Genomic DNA, 16,197 nt, shown 5'->3' with positions numbered 1-16,197 from the left:
TATAATCACTTGAAAAAATATATATACAAAATTTGTGTCATAAAAAAGATTGAATGCTGGCCGAAAGGAAAGCAAAGTAGGGTTACACAACCCGTTTGGGGGACCGGGCGTCTTGTATTTGTGGCTATTAGCGGTTGCGTTGTGATCTTTTGTTGCAACGTTCAAATTATTTGAACAATTTACGCAAATAGGGTTTGGTGATTTCCGCAACGGCTAGTACAACCTTTTTTAAGCCACACCTTTTCTCCTCTCATTTATTCACCAACACAACCCCTCTTTGCAAGAAGGAAGATTCAGATTCAGATCACTGTTTTCCTTCTTCTCCTTCTTTCTTTCTGCAACTCTATTGCTATTCATTCAATCAACACAATATGGCTGCCAATAATGGGAACACAGAGTAGTTTTGCGTTTCCAGCCTCATGCTTGATTTGGTGATCCCTTCTCCCTGTATTCTGATTTATCAGATTTTGCCGTTCGTTTCTACTTTTCATTGGCCTGGTACGAGCTTTTCTTGATTTACTTCTCCATGATTTTTGCTCTGATCTCTCTGGGAAGATCAGTGAATGTGTGGTGTGGGTTGTGGAAGCAGTGGTTGTCTTATTAGATGATTTGGTGTTCTCTACTCCGGATTCTGAATCTTGGATTTGATTTTTGATTTCAATGGTTACTGAGAGCTTTATTTATCTCTGCAATTATGGGTCAATGTGTTCTTTCATCTTTGGAAATTGTTTCTCTCGGTTCTATTTTTCTTTTTCCATTAAGTGGATTGTTATGCTTCTTGCTTGTTCCAATCTTAATCGAGTTTGTGTTTTTCCGATTGGTACCCTTTTATTGGAATTGAAGATCTTAAGAAATTGATAGTCTAGTGACTTTTTACATCAATTATTTGAATTATAGAGCATTTTTCTTCATTTTGTCATGGATAATCATTTATCTAATAGTTGATGGAGTTGAACTGTTTGTGTTTCATCGGTTTGCAGCACGTTAAGATTACTGTGTCAGATTGAAGATTAAAATATAAAAAGATATTATGCCTGATACGGTGGATTTAAACAGCTAACTGTTCTCGATAAACCTAATTTCTTCTTTGATTTTCCTCTATTGTTCAATTTCCCTGGACTTGATCACGAAACACACGGATTGAATTGTGAATCTGTTTTCTGCAGCGTAGTGTTCGGAATAGTTTCGTGTAATGTTCTGCGTAGTGTGAAGCCGCCTCGAAAATGGTTTGGTGGTGTCTACTAGTTGAATATTCTTGGATTTGTCTCTTTGTTTCAATGTTTCACTTAGTTTTCTAGGTTTAATTTGCTGTGACTTGCGCTTGGGTCTTACAGGGAAGATAAGCAACGGATGTGACTGGCATGGGAGGCTGTGGAAAAGCTGTCTGGCGGAAGATTTCTGTGTGAAGCCTTAGGTTTTATTACCCTTGCATTCATCATTTTATTGTTTGTTTGTTTTGGACTGGCTATGCCTATCCAGTTTATTTTGGAATTTGATGGTAGTTGTTTGTCGGTGTAAGTATAATAACCCCTGTTAGTGTGGGAGTTTTTGTGTGGGTTTGTAACAGGAACAATCAAAGTATTATGCATTTGGGGATTGTTACAATGTCACAGGAAGAATTTGGGACTGTGTGATTGGGTGGGTTACTCTTTGATTGGTTTGGAGAAACTCTACTCTGCTCATTTTACTGTTTTCTTGATAATGTCTTTAGTAGTCTCATCTTCTAATTGAATATCCTGTTCGTCACAGTGGCACGAGACCTCCCATTTTCTATAGGAGTGATTTTTTCCGCTGAAATCTGCAGGAGCATGGAAATACTGGTTCAATAGTGTTATTATGATAAAATTTAGCTAATATGATCATCTAAATTATTTAGTCTTGTGTGGTGTTATGTTGTACACTCACTCTACTAAGTTTTTCTACCAATGAGATTTGTATTTACAAGCATGGTTTTGGGGGATTTTTGGTCCAGGTAACTTCTTATTACAGGAACTTATCTTTTGATTCCGATAAGAGGTTTTTTTTTTTTGGATTATTTTATTTTATTTTTTAGATGAGGATTGTTAATATCTAGGCAACTTGTGTTTTGCAGCACAGGGTCTTTGAAATGAATTTTTTATTGTGATTAGTCGTAGCTAAATTGAAGATGGGTGGATCAAAGGATGTCCATTTTAGCAGATGGGTTTAATTTGTCTTGTTTGTCTGATTGATCATGTAAAATCATCAAATGTATTGAACTTTTGATCTTGTTATTGTGCAGCTTAGTATTTTGGATTATGTTGTGCAACATATTTGTGAAGTATCATGCTAATGCATAAAATAACTCGGTGGTTTCTTTTTAGTCTTCTAACAATACGAGTTTCTGGCTATATATGTCTATTTGAACATTTAAATATCCTTCAAAAACAAGTAAATAGTTTTGTCTAATTTGATTCATTTTTGTAAGTTTTATTCATAAATTAATATTAATTTATTTTTATTGTTATTGTATTGACCAATCAACATGTGGTGAGATTGGCAGCTGTTGTATCAGGGTTACAACTATAACAAGTCTTGAGATGCTGCTGAAGTTATTGATTTCTCTGAACTCTTAGATTAGACACTGAGTTGTCTGGAACTGTTTAAGCTACCATATTATATGATTTTTTTTTAAGATTAGTTTGTTTCCTTTCTTCTTAGATGAAGCGTTGTTGATCTAGGTTTAGGTAGCTTCTGTTTTTGTGCACAGTGTTCTTAGGTTTAAGTTGATGATAGGATCTTTGAAAAGAGCTCAGGATTTTACCAGAATATATCAGCAAGAGCTCAGGGTTATATGATTAGTTTCTTTTATCTAGTTTTTCTTAGTTGAGATTATCTGAATTAATTTTTTATTTTCTTAGGAGTGGCAAAATTGAAGACAGGATCTTAATAGCTATCTAGATTTTACCAAATGATAATCAGAAAGAGCAGAGGACTGATTTAATTTCTTTCTGCATCGACTGCAGCACACATTGAATTTTGAACTTGTTTTTGTGCAGTTTGTGTTTGGAACGATGTTGTGTTGGTTCTTCCCACAAAACACTGAAGTTCTTGCATAATTTAAGTGATCACCTGGAGTTAGAATTCTTGGTTTTATCTTTTCATTTTTAGACTAGACTCCTTTATGATGACAATTTAAATTGTACAGATTAATCGATGAAATGTTGCTGGGTTTTTGGTATCACTTCCATTTCCTAACTTCCCTTTAGATTTTTTATACGGAATTTTTGAATTTCCTTTCTTTTTCTATATCAGGGCTAAAATCACCTTTTGAGACCCCGGCTCCCCCACAAATGGTACTTCTGTATTATTAATCTGGACCCAAATATTTTCCTTACTTCACTTTCTTTGTACTGATTATTTTCTTCTTCGATGTGGATCTCTTGTAATTTTGTTAATTTAACATTTTTTTTTGAATCCATGTTCAAGTGCTTTTATGATTTACAGTCAAAAACAGATCTTTCATGTTACTGCTGAAGATTTCCTTTTTTGGAAATGGAGTAAGGTTAAAATAAAAACATCTCTTGTCCTATTTTCTATATTTTGTATCAAAATCCAAAGGCATCTCTTGCAGGACTTGCCATGTAATTTCCAAGAGTTTGTGTGTGTGTGTGTACACATACATATGCATTTTATTCTTCTTCATAGAATTATTGCTTTTTTGAAATTTGATTCTATCCTGAAAAGATTGCTTCATATGTTTCCTTGAAAACGTTTAAAGTAAAGCCTTCTTCAATTCCATGGTTCTTGGTTTTGCTATTTTAGTTCTAGGATTTATTCCCCTAATTTTGCTTTTCCAATATTAAACCTTTTCTTTTCCCAATTTTATTTATGCGCTTTTCTTAAAGTTTCCTTTTCGAATAATGACTGATAATCTGAAGAAACTGATATTTGTCTTTCTCCTCAATCATATTAATATTATTCTTCACCTGGAGATCTTTTCTGTTGAAATGGCGTTCATATTGCAGTATGCTGGAGTATATCAATTTTGCATTCATTCTTTACACAGTAGAATGGATAACAAGTATTGGTAAATTTATTTTTTCTTCGATGGGATCTCTGTTGTTAGGTTCTGAATTTGATCATGGGGTATATTGATTGAGTCGTTAACCTACCTCTTTTGTGTAGTATTTTGAGTAGTTTTGGGTAACAGCCTTGGTGATCTCTACTCCCTGGATTCTGATTTCTCAACAGCCTTGGTGATCTCTACTCCCTGGATTCTGATTTCTCAGATTTTGCCTATAGTTTCTACTTTTCATTGGCCTAGTATGAGCTTTCCTTGATTTACTTCTCCATGATTTTTGCTTTGATCTCTCACAGAAGATCGGTGAATGTGTGGTGTATTGTGGAAACAGTGGCTGTCTCTTATTACATGATTTGGTGATCTCTACTCCCTGGATTCTGATTTCTCAGATTTTGCCGATAGTTTCTACTTTTCATTGGCCTAGTATGAGCTTTCCTTGATTTACTTCTCCATGATTTTTGCTTTGATCTCTCACAGAAGATCGGTGAATGTGTGGTGTGTTGTGGAAACAGTGGCTGTCTTATTACGTGATTTGGTGATCTCTACTCTGGATTATGAATCTCGTATTTGATTTATAAACTTTTCATTGGTTACCGAGAACTTTATTTATTTCAGTGCGATTTTGTGTTGATCCACCTGTGTTCAATTATGGGCATTTTACAATAGTGCTTCATGATTGTTGAGTCCCTAGGGAAGATAAGAAATGCTGTTTATGATTTATCTTCTCAACAGGAGCAATAAGGGATGGGTTTTCACTTTTGTTTCAAGAATCTGCATTTGGGTTTGAAGAACTACGCAACTCTTCTTTCATAGTTTTCTTGATAACTTTTATATGGAAGATTAGATATATCTAGGTGTTGAACTACTTGCGCTTATTTGTTTGCAGCAGGGAGTCATGCGATTTCTCTTTTGGATTGAAGATTAAATAATGAAAGATATTGTGCGATTCTTGATACAGTAAAGTAGAATGGCTAACAGCTCTGGATACTAATTTATTTTATGAGTTTCATTTGTATTATTGTATTTCTATGGACTTGTTCTCATCAGAATATATGGATTGAATTGCGATCCTATTTCCTTTGCAGTGTAGTATTTGGAATTGTTTTGTGTGACGTCCTGCATTTCATCGAGCCTCGTGCAAATGATATGGTGTTGTCTGGATTTTTTCATTCTTGAACTTTTTTGTTTCTATCCTTCATTTTTTTTAGTGTTTATAGTTTTTTCAATTTTATTCTGTGACTTCCACTTGGGCCTTACAGGGAAGATAGTCAATGGATGTTTAGTCGGCTGGGGAAGCAGTGGTGGAGAGTTATTGTTTATTTTTCTAACAGGAACATAATAGTATTTGAGGCACTGAAGTTTTTGTGGAGCATTTGTTTGTTGCATTTGGGGGGTTTGGAGAACTCTGTGGCTCTTCCGCTGTTTTCTAGATAATTTTTTATGCGAAAGATATATCCCAAGTGTTGAACGGCTTGAGAAGCGGAACGGGCAAGTCAGCCAAAGCAACTTTCAGGGAAGCCTGCTCCTCATCTGACTTTGTTTTGAGTTTGTCTTCGTATGGTATTTCTGTTTTCGATTGAAGATTAAATCATAAGAGTATTCTGTGATTCTTGATACAACGAATTAGAATGGCCAACAGCTATAGATAAATTAATTTCTCTGTATTATTTTTCATCTGGACATGATTGCGAAACATAAGCAATGAATACCTTTGCTTTCTGCAATGTAATGTTTGAAATGGTTTTGTGTTGCATTGAGGCTCATGCATGGTTTGGCGTGTCTCTCTTGGTTTTTGAATTCTTATATTTTCTTTTCGTTTCTTTTGATGTTTATCATGAGCGTTTTTATATTCTGTGTGACTTCCCCGTGGGGGGGGGGGGGGGGTTACAGGGAAGATAAGCAAATGGATGTTTGCTGGCTGTGGAAGGCAGTGGTTGGAGATTATTGATGGACTTCCTGTGAGAAGGGGTTTTACTACCCTCACATTCTTTATTTTCTTCTGTGTTTTGATGCTGTACGGTAACCTGGTAGTGTCAGAGTAGTTGTGTGTGATTCTAACAGGAATTAGTATTCAACAATTTCACCCAAAAAAAAATAATAGTAAGAGTTTTCAAGGCATTGGAGAATTTACAGAGAATTTATTTGTTTCATATTTGGGTTTGGAGAACTCTTTGACTTTCTCACTTGTGTTTATTCATATGCAGCATGCTGAGTCTTGATATGAGATATTTGTTGCCGATTGAAGAATTTAGAACAGATAACAGCTCTTGATGAATTGATTTCTTTGATGATTTCTTTTTCTGCATTATTTTTTTCTTTGGATTTGATCGCAATACATTGAATTGAATTGTTAGCCTGTTTTCTGCATTGCCTTGTGTAGTGTTTTTCTACTCATCGAGCCTCATGCGTAATTTGGTGATATCTCTCACTGTTTTGAATTCTAGGATTTTCTTTTCGTTTCTGTCGTTCTTTGTTTATCATTATAAGCCATTAGTTTTTCGATTTTATTCTCCGTGACTTCCACTTGGGGCCTTGCAGGGAAGAACGACAATGGAAGTTGGTAGGATGTGGTAGCAGTTGTGGTGGAGATTATTGGCTTACTCACTGTGAAGTCTTCGGTTTATCTTTTCATTTTTGGACTTAAAGAAAAGTGTTAACTTTTGACAAGTGTACAATCAATTGTGCTGGGTTTGGATTTGTCATTGCTATGTGGATTAGATTTTTATGTCATCTGGAACGTTGGATTTTCTGTGTTTTTCTATCAGGACTGAAGTCACCAAATATTGAGTCCCCAATTTTTCTCTCCCTTGGATTTTCTTTATTCTTCATACTGATTGTTTGCTTATGTTCTTGTTAAGTTGAAATCCAAAGGCATATAGAAAGTTAGTTGCCATGTATTCCTAAGAGTATTGTAATGGTTATCTTTTAAATGGGTCATATTAATATAAGTTTTGTTTTATATCGTGATACCTTTCTTCTTTGTTGAATTATTGTTTAATTTTTTAAAAAAAAATTTAATCTACTTTGAAAAAATTGCTATATATATATATACATATAAATTCAACTTACCTTCAATTCAGCATTTCCAGTTATTTTTTATATTGCATTCAGGCACTTGATGTCTCATTTATAGAGAAGAACAATAATGAATTTTTAGCATTTCATTATTTAGTTCCTATGTTTGGAGGTCTCATTTCTATTTGAGTTGATGATTTGAATTTCATGATTTTTGGCTTTTGCTGTTCTTATTTTAGGATCAGTATTTGTATGGTTTTGCTTTTCCAATTTCCAAGCTTGTTTTTCTTAATTTTATGATTTTCTATTTCTATTCAATTATGTAAATATCATTTAAATGTTATCTTCTGTTGATCCGTGGATATTGGCTTTTTTCTGCTCAAGTTCATTCATTTGCAGCATGTGCTGATTTATTATGTTCATGAGATTTCGGTGTGTATCAATTTGCCGTCCATGCAGCAAATTAGAATGGCTAATAAGTCTAGATGAATTTGATTTTTCTTCAATGGGATCTTCAGTAATGTTAGTTTCTGAATTTGATCCTGAGGCATATGGATTGAGTTTTAAACCTTTTTTTCTTGCATTATAGAGTAGTTTTGTTTTGCATTCTGCATAGCATCCAGTCTCCGCATGATTTGGTGATGTCTACCCCAGATCAAACTCAAATTTGTCTTCACAATTTTCTTGGGTCTACTATGGGTGTTTCTTGACTTACTCTATGATTTCTGCTTTTGGTCTCACAGGGAAGTCAAGTAGTGGAAATGTGGTGTTGTGAAAGCAGTGGCTATCTTATTACATGATTTGGTGATCACTACCCTGGATTTAGAATTCTTGGAATTTGTCTTTTGCTTCATATCTCAAATTACTTCTCCTTTTTTTGTGTTTGGGTCACAACAGTGGCTGTTGAAGGCTTGAAGCAGTGGCTATCTTATTGCTGGTTATTATAACCACTTGGTTTAATCATCTACTGTATTTATTCATTTGCCGCATGCTAGATTCCCGATGAGTTTTATTTCTGCGGTGTTGCTGATTGCAGATTGAATCAATAAATTGTTGTTAGGGGCAAACTTCTCTGGTTTCGAGGACCAGAACCTCCTATGAAGAAGAAGAAGGAGAAGCTAGAGGTAATTGTATTTTCATTGATCTGCAGGTTTATTACAATATGATATTTATAGTATGCTTCTAACAGAATTGTAATTCTGTTACTAGAAACGACAAGAATAGAAAATGGAAATATCTAATGGAATATTCTATGCCAATTGTTGGTTATTGCTGCCCCCTACTCGAAGACAACAACCCTGTAGATGATCCCTTAAGCCCACTCAGCATCCTCACACATAGTCTCGCAGGTACGCAGGCCTAGCAATTGCCCTCTTTGCTCCGTTTCCTAATTGCACCTTGTTGTTAGTGTGTTTGCTGGGTTCCTCATCTATTACTTGTTGTACCCCTGTTCGTCTATCATTCCACGGCCCATGCAAATGCACCTTGTCCTCAAGGTGATATTCCTCAGCTAATTGAGTCTAGCGTTCCCATGAAGTCTCCTCCGGGGGTAGTCCTGTCCACTGCACGAAAACTTCCCAGTAAGTCTCTTCTCCCTCTGACGCCTTGCGGTAATCCCGAATTGCTAAAGGGGGGTTATCAAAGGTTGGTTATTCACAACTTGATCAGGTAATGGGGCTGAGTTCGCTACTTCCGGTGATCCCTTAAAGGGCTTCAAAATGGAACAATGGAATATTGGATGAATGTTGGTGCCTTCGGGGAGTTTCAAACGATAAGCTACGGGCCCCACGCGATTCACCACCTGAAATGGGCCATAATAGCGCTTCGACAATTTCCCGGAAGAGCCCAATTGCGGTTTAGCCGAAATTTGCCTTCGTGGCCTCAATTTGATCATCACCCACTCCCCTGGTTGATAGACCACCTCCCGGCGCTTGTGATCAACGTACTTCTTCATAAGCTCTTGAGCTTTTAGCAGCTTCTTGCGGATGAGCAAGAAGGTTTCTTCGCGGTTGGTCAACATTTCATCCACTGCGTCCACCTTGGAAGTACCCGTGAGATACTCCGGAAAATTGAAAGGCTTCCTCCCAAAGGTGACTTCATAGGGTGTAGACCCCGTGGCCGCGTTCCACGTTGTATTGTGGGACCATTCCACCCACAGTAATAGCTTGCCCCATGATCCCGACCGGCGATGCACGAAGGAGCGAAGATATTGCTCAATCACTCGATTAAGAACTTCAGTTTGTCCATCGCTCTGTGGGTGATACACAGAGCTGAGACGAAGCTGTGTTCCACTTAGGCGAAATAATTCTTGCCAAAACCTGCTGATGAAGAGCGGGTCTCGGTCAGAAACCAGACTGCGTGGAAGGCCGTGGATTTTTTCGACGATGTTCATGAACAAACAGGCTACCGCGTGGGCCGTGTGTGATGTCGGCAGCATCCCTAGGTGGATACCCTTTGAGAAACGGTCAACCACAACGAGAGTAACCGTATTTCCCTGAAATGAAGGTAGCCCCATAATGAAGTCCAATGAGAGGTCCTCCCACGGCCGATGTGGCACCGGAAGAGGACACAGCAAGCCCGCCACTCTCTTTGTCTCTATTTAGCATATTGGCAATCCACGCAACTTTGAACAAATTGGGAAACATCTTCACGTAACCCTTCCCAATTGAAGTTATCCATTACGCGAGCAATGGTCTTCGCGATGCCCAAGTGGCCGCCTGTCAGCGTGGCATGATACTCTCGAAGAAGAGTGGGGATCAATGGTAACCAAATACGGTCTCGTTTAAGTATCAAGCCATTGGTTATAGTGAGCTCGGGGTACTTGGTTGGAAAGGATCTAATCGCCTGAAGTCTATCTTGGTAAAGCTGGTTCTGAGCTAATTGTGCTCGCAATTCCTCCATAAACGTTAAGCAGGGCACCGACAGAGTAAGCAACAGAGAGGTGGAGTGTTCAAGTAATCGAGATAGGGCGTCTGCAGCTTGATTGGAAGCGCCGGAACGAAATTGAATTTGGTAATCGTACCCCATCAACCGAGCAAGGTACATATGTTGCTCTGGGGTCTGAATAACTTGCGTAAGGAGTTCCTAAGCTGCGATGATCAATAAGGATGATGAAACGGTTTCCGAGGAGGTATTGCCTCCATTTCTTGACTGTTGCCGTCACAGCGAATAATTCTCGGACATAAGTGGACGAGTGTTGGAGCTTAGGTGGGACTGGCTTGCTAAAGTATGCAATTGGGTGCCCCTGCTGGGAGAGGATGACACCCATGCCCACCCCGGAAGCATCGGTCTCGACCATAAATGGCAATTGGAAATCCGGCAAGGCAAGTACCAGAGCAGACAAGGCTTTCTTTAAAAGTTCAAATGCGAGCTGAGCCGCCGCGGTCCACTGAAAAGGCTCCACCGTGGTTGCTGCCACCAACGGGGCAGCTATCGAAGCATACCCCTTAATAAATCTCCTACAGAAGCCCGCAAGGCCCAGAAAGCTTCGTAAAGCTTTAATGGAGTGGGGAACTGGCCATTGCCGGACTGCTTCTACCTTGGCTGCTACTGGTTCCACTCCCCTCTCCGAGACCATGTGCCCGAGATATTCCACCTGTTGCTGTGCGAATGAACATTTAGATAATTTAAGGACAAAATGATTATCCAAAAGGACCTGAAAAGCTTGTTGCACATGTGTGACATGTTCCTTAAGTGTAGCGCTGTATATAAGTATATCGTCGAAGAAGACGATCAGGAATCGACGAAGGAATGGTCTGAAGATCATATTCATGGTTGCCTGAAATGATGAGGGAGCATTGCATAAACCAAAAGGCATTACCTTGAATTCGTAATGCCCATGGTGAGTGCGAAATGCTGTCTTGGCAATATTGGAGGAATGCATCCTGATTTGATGATAGCCCTGCAACAAGTCTAATTTCGAAAAACAACAAGCCTTACCCAGTTCATCCAGGAGCTCGTCGATGGTGGGAATTGGAAAGCGGTCACGGACAGTCACGACGTTCAGGGCGCGATAATCCACGCAAAACCACCATGATTGCTTCTTCGTGAGGAGCACAGGGAAGGAGAAAGGGCTCGTACTGGGACGGATGAGGCCCTTCTGAAGCATGGACTCGACCTGGAGCTCAATCTCACGTTTCTGAAAGTGAGGGTACCGATAGGGACGCACCTTCACTGGGGTAGCTTGTGGAATTAAGTGAATGTGATGGTCAGTGATTCTCTTCGGTGGAAGCGCGGTGGGGGGTTGAAACAGAATAGCAAAATGGTCCACCAAGTCCTGAATTGCGGGGTGCAGGGGTGAACTGGAGTCAGGTAACGGTGTCTCAGCGAGGACTGCAATATGGAAGAAGGAGCTAGTGTCGGAGTTGCGAGATAACCGGCGAAATTGATGTGGTGTCAGCATCGTCAAGGTGGACTCCTGAAAAGAACTTCATGCTCATAGTGTTATAATCGGTGAGGACTGGGCCGAGCATCTTCAACCATTGCACACCTAAAACGACATTCCCACCTGCAATTGGAAGCACAAACAGGTCCACCACACAATGGAATTGTTGCATGGTGAGGGAGAGGTCAGGGCAGAGACGATCACAAGCCAAATGTTGGTCGTTACCAATCATTACACGAAGTGGGGTTGTGGGCTGAGTTTGGAGGCCAAGTTGAGTGACGAGGGACTCCTGAATGAAATAGTGGGTGCTCCCACCGTCCACCAGGACGACTACGGTGGTGCCGGCAACCGTGCCAATCAAACGCAGCGTTTCCAGGGCGAGCTGGCCCGCAAGGGAATTAAAACTAATTTGGGTCGGGCCCGGGTCGTGGATCTCGGGTGGGTCGGGGCTCGGGTCAATTTCCCCTATATGAGAGTCAACAACTTCATCTTCCTCCGCGACCAAGAAGAAAACCCTAGAGGTACAACGGTGGCCTCTATGGTACTTCTCGTCGCAATTAAAACAGAGGCCCCGTTCTCTGCGGGAGCTAATTTCCTCCGATGAGAGTCTCTTCAATGTGGCGGGTAAACGTGGTGGCGGTGGGCGTGAAGTGGGAAGAGGAAGCAAGGCAGGGGTGGCCGTCGGACGCAGCGAGAGAGGCACAACCGATGGAGCACGAGTGCGAAGGGAGGGTCGCGCATCAAGAAGCTTCTCTTCTTAGAGGCGAGCCTGCACTTCACGGCGAACATCGGGCGATAATCCTGATATGAAGCAGCTGAGGAGGAATTGAGGGGGAAGCCCAACAATTCGGTTAGCTAAATCCTCAAAGTTCGAAAGATATTGGGCCACCGTGCCGGTCTGCTGCAATTTGAAAAGGGAGCCTGTGGGGTCGTCGTAGTGAGAAGGGGCAAAGCGAGTCTGAAGGGCTTGGACGAATGCAGGGCACGACGTGAATTGGCCATTGTTAGCCATCCACTGGAACCATGCAAGAGCACGGCCATCCATATAGAAGGAAACAATGGTAAGTCGATCGTGCTCGGGAGTCGCGTGGTATTGAAAATATTGATTGATTTTAAACACCCACCCGTAAGGGTCAGTGCCATCAAACTTGGAAATGTCGAGTTTCATTTTGTGTTGTGATGCAGGGACAAAGGGAAAATAAGGTGTGCTCGGGTTTGGGGATGAGGACGAAGGGGAAGATGGAGAGCGCAGCAAGAGGGCATCAAACTTCTGAGCCATGCTTTGAACGGTTTCACCCAAGGAAGCATGGAGGTTAGTAAGTTTGAGGAGGGCAACTTCAAGGGGGTTGGGGGGAGGATCAGGCATGGCGACGAGAGCACCAAATGTTAGGGGCAAGCTACTCTGGTTTCGAGGACCATAACCTCCTATGAAGAAGAAGAAGGAGAAGCTAGAGGTAATTGTATTTTCATTGATCTGCAGGTTTATTACAATTCTGTTACTAGAAAAGATAAGAATAGAAAATGGAAATATCTAATGGAATATTCTATGCCAATTGTTGGTTATTGTGGCCCCCTACTCGAAGACAACAACCCTGCAAATGATCCCTTAAGCCCACTCAGCATCCTCACACATAGTCTCGCAGGTACGCAGGCCTAGCAATTGCCCTCTTTGCTCTGTTTCCTATTTGCACCTTGTTGTTAGTGTGTTTGCTGGGTTCCTCATCTATTACTTGTTGTACCCCTGTTCATCTATCATTGTTATGCCTTTCTAGATTCCAGATGTTTTATTTCCATGGTGTTGCTGATTGAAGATTGAATTAATAAAATATTATGCCTTTCTGGCAAACGTGAACTAGACCTGGCTGCAGATAAACCTAAATGTCTTGTATGGCTTTGTTTATATTTTTCATTTTCTGGATTGAATTAATAAAATATTATGCCTTTCATTGTGGACTGACTATCCTTTTTTGTTGGTTTTGGACTTGTTTTTGACAGTGCAGTGTTCTGTTAGTGTTAGACTTGATTTTTCTTTTGGGAAATGTACGAGGGGGAGGGTTAGCTGGTTCTTTATAGCATGGCCTCTTATGTTTCGGTGATCTTTCACTAGATTTTGAATTGTGAGATTTCTAAGTGGATAGTTATACTTCTCAGTGTTTTTACGACTAATGAATGTGTGGAGGCTGTGGATGCTGTGGGGGGTTGTTTTCATTCTTGACTAAGTTATCTGGATCTATGGGGTTTTGGATTGGTTGTTTCTAACAACGGTATTGGGTAAGTTGGTAATGCCAAATTTTCCTCTCGCTGTTTCTGTATCAAGAATAGGACGACTTTAAGGTTACTGGTTTGATCTTTCACTAGATTTTGAATTGTTGGATTTCTGTATCAAGAATAAGGGCGACTTTAAGGTTACTGGTTTGATCTTTCACTAGATTTTGAATTGTTGGATTTCTAAGTGGATAAGTTATATACTTCTAGTGATTTTACGAGTAATGAATGTGTAGAGGCCGTGGATGCTGTGGGGGGTTGACTTCATTCTTGACTAAGTTATCTGCTTCTATAGGGTTATGGATTGGTTGTTTCTAACAACGGTATTTGGTAAGTTGGTAATGTCAAATTTTCTTCTCGTTGTTTTTGTATCAAGAATAGTGCGACTTGGTTACTAGTTTGATCATATTTGTTATTTCAAGTATGTGTGAGGTTTATTCAAGAATTTTATGTGGCTTTACTAGGAAGATGAACAATGAATTTATATTGTGTTTGTGTGTTTGTGCTTGTGTCATGAGTACTGGGCGCTGTTCACATGTTTCTAAAGAATTGATCTTTGTTACTGTGTCTTCTCAATGGACTACTAGTATATTGGAAAGAGTATATTGAACAGTCAGGTCAATTTTTGGTATGTAGAATTATGTTGTTCTTTTATATGATCTTTAAGTATATCCCCTTAAATTGGATGTCGTTTGTCAGTTCAGAACATGAAACGCACTGTTTCACTTAAAAAAAAGGGAACGGAAAATTTAGGGATCTCTTCAATGTAAAAATTTATAAGTATTAGGGATCTTTGGTGGTATGTAGAATAATGCTGCTCATTTCCTTAAAATTTTTTCTATTTGATCTCTTCAAGGTAAAAATTTATAACCCATTGTGTTAGATGAGTATTTATAGCATTGTTTAGTTATGGGTTGTGTGAAGAGGGTTAGAAACTAAGTATTGGGGATTTTGCCTAATCTCTTGTTCTCTTATTTTAAATGCTTAGAAGATCATGTGGGAAATACGGTGGTTGATCCTCCCAACAGCATTGGAAGACATTGATTGCGTTCTTTTGTGTGAGTAGTTAATCTACTTAACGACATTTTTTTAAAGTTCTTTTAGGAGAAGCAAGTAAACTTCAAAATATATATATTATATAAGAATGAATGTTGGATTATTTGTTTATTCTATTTATTGTGAGTTCATGAGTGATTGTTATTCTTTGAAGCACGGACACTCCAGTCCCTTGCCTTGTTTGGTGTTTGACACGACACCGACGCCCGTGTCTGGGTTGAGTTTGATGTGTTTGACGGGTGTTCACGTGTCCGTGTCCGGTGTTCGTGTCAGTGTCGGTGCTTCATAGTTGCCGTTTGCTACAACGAAGAGATACTGAGTCAATTTCTCATAGTATATTTATAATTGTTGTTTGCTACAACGAAGAGATAATGTAGCATATGAGTCAATTTCTCATAGTATATTTAATTTTATCGTTTGTTACAACGAAGAGATAATGTAGCATATGAGTCAATTACTCATAATATATTTATATTTGTCGTTTGCAACAACGAAGAGATAATGTAGCCTGAGTCAATTACTCATAGTATATTTATATTTTTCGTTCGCTGCAATGTAGAGATAATGCAGGCTATGAGCTAAATGTTGTAGTTATATAATTACCGTTCACCATAACGAAAAGATAATGTGGTCTATGTGCACATAATGGTATGAAAGTTTAATTATAAAGTTATTATTCTTAAATATCAGTTTATGAGTAGTTTTGAATTTTTTTTTTTTTGAGTATACAATGATTTCTAAAAGCAAGTTGCATTTTATTTATTTAAGGTTATTTAAATTTCTTTGGATGTAAAGACTCATGCTATGTTGTGTTCTCCTTCTTGAGACATTGATATTATTTAATTGTTAGAATGATATATATATATATATATGTGTGTGTGTGTGTGTGTGTGTGTGCGCGCGCGCGCGCGTGTGTGTGTGTGTGTGTGTGTGTGTGTGTGTATTTGTCTAGATATATTATATGTTCTTTTACATGTTATTTAATATGTGCGCCGATCATGGTCCAAGGGTGGGTCGTGACAGAACAGTACATTGAGGAACAGTGAAAATTTAGAAGTAGGTTTCACATTGTTGATCTAGGTGTTGTTCCACCGACCTCATTACGTGGATAAAGTCATCTAGAAGTTTGAACCAAATGTGAATTGACATCTATGTGAGTTTGTCATATATTTTCTATAAGAATATAGCTTTTATTTGAAGGATCTTGTACTAAAATAATTGATATTTCATGATAGTGTCTTTTTAGTAAAATTCCTCATTATGTGGATAAAGACATGTAGAAGTTTGAACCAATGTGAATTTACATCTATATGAGTTTGTCATATATTTTCTAGGAATATAGCTTTTATTTGAAGGATCTTGGACTAAAGTAATGGATATTCCTTAAAAATGTTTGACATTGAAATGTTTAAGACCTTTCATCAGAATGTTATGT

The 16,197-nt window shown here is 39.0% G+C and overlaps 1 long non-coding RNA gene across 44 annotated transcripts in view; it reads left to right on the top strand.

Annotated features, from left to right (window-relative positions):
* Positions 1–16,197, top strand: part of LOC114372076 — a 41,096-nt gene that overhangs the window by 22,190 nt on the left and 2,709 nt on the right. For 25 of the 44 annotated variants that reach the window (XR_003658149.1, XR_003658132.1, XR_003658123.1 and 22 more), the window contains 2 exons: positions 7,801–8,181; positions 8,267–15,403. This is a non-coding gene — a long non-coding RNA (uncharacterized LOC114372076). Of the gene's footprint in view, positions 1–7,800; positions 8,182–8,266; positions 15,404–16,197 lie in introns of those variants that run through there. The other 19 variants (XR_003658150.1, XR_003658129.1, XR_003658139.1 and 16 more) reach the window with 18 other exon arrangements.

Source organism: Glycine soja, chromosome 10 (assembly GCF_004193775.1).
Source record: "Glycine soja cultivar W05 chromosome 10, ASM419377v2, whole genome shotgun sequence".
NCBI lineage: Eukaryota > Viridiplantae > Streptophyta > Magnoliopsida > Fabales > Fabaceae > Glycine > Glycine soja.
The sequence above is the reverse complement of the archived record's forward strand: the minus strand, read 5'-3'. Positions and strand labels throughout refer to the sequence as shown.